Raw genomic sequence first — 1,168 nt, 5'->3', positions numbered from 1 at the left:
CCAATAGAAGTACTCTCAATCCAAAAAAAACGATGAAAAAAGAAGAAAAAGAAGTGAACTCAAAGTGCAGAAGCGAAGAAAAGATGTGGACTTCTCAAGACGTGCTTGAAGTCACAAGCTTTGCATGTCCCGCCTTGATCCGAGAAGTTGAAAAAGAAAGAACTAGCACCTGCAGCTAACAAGCATCAAGATTCATATCACAGTTCGCATGAAGAACCAACCAAGACTCAAGATCAAGCTTCAGAAGACTCATAGATAGGAATCTTGTAATTCATAGCTGATAGGTTTGTTTAGTTCTTTTAGATTTTGATTCTGATATAATAACAGGATTGTAGACCGGAACCCGAAGGCACCTCAATCGACTCTCCACCTCGGTATACTCCATCACTCTTCCTAATTCTGAACTAAACGTGACCTGATTGCTTTATAGCCAAGGATATGTAGGCAGCTCAGATACCAAGGCTTAGTCACATTCTCCTTTCTTTTAGTTTTGATCTCTCTAAATAAGGGTCGGATCAAAAAACTTGTCTTGTCATTCTTTGTCTGAAAACTCTTTGCGTTTCTAGTCAAAGAGGGGCAACTGTAGACATGTAATTTTTGACCCTCCCAAAATTTTTACATGTTTTAGCACATATTTAGTTTAGGTCTAATATCGTTAGTTCAACTAGTTTTGAATCTTTACATTATTTTATCACAAAATAAAAATTACAAAAATATTTGCTCTTGTTTAGTTAATTGATATTTTATTTAATTACTTTTAGTTTATCTACCTTTCGTAAAACTAAAAAATATACAAAAGAATAGGTTCAAGTCTATTTAATTTAAGGTTAATTAGTACTTAATGCAGCAATACTGTTTTCACTTATTTTTATCTATTTTTATTTTTATATAATCTTGAAAAATACCAAAAAATAGTTTCACACTATAATATATTTAATCAGAGTTAGTTATGTATTTTATAGTATTGATTTTACATTATTTGTAGAAATAGAATTAAGATTTTGGGGCGGAAAGACCCAATTTCGGATAGCCCAAAATATTGAACCCAATACCTTTTGCACCAAAATTAAAACCTTTTAAAAACCCCTAATTCCTACACCCTAACCTAGAGCTAATAGACACAAGAGAGAGATCTGATTCGAATTCCAAAAAAAAAAAGCTAAGAGAA

This window comes from Nicotiana sylvestris, chromosome 7 (genome assembly GCF_000393655.2).
Source record: "Nicotiana sylvestris chromosome 7, ASM39365v2, whole genome shotgun sequence".
NCBI classification, from domain to species: domain Eukaryota; kingdom Viridiplantae; phylum Streptophyta; class Magnoliopsida; order Solanales; family Solanaceae; genus Nicotiana; species Nicotiana sylvestris.
This window is presented reverse-complemented; position numbering follows the sequence as displayed.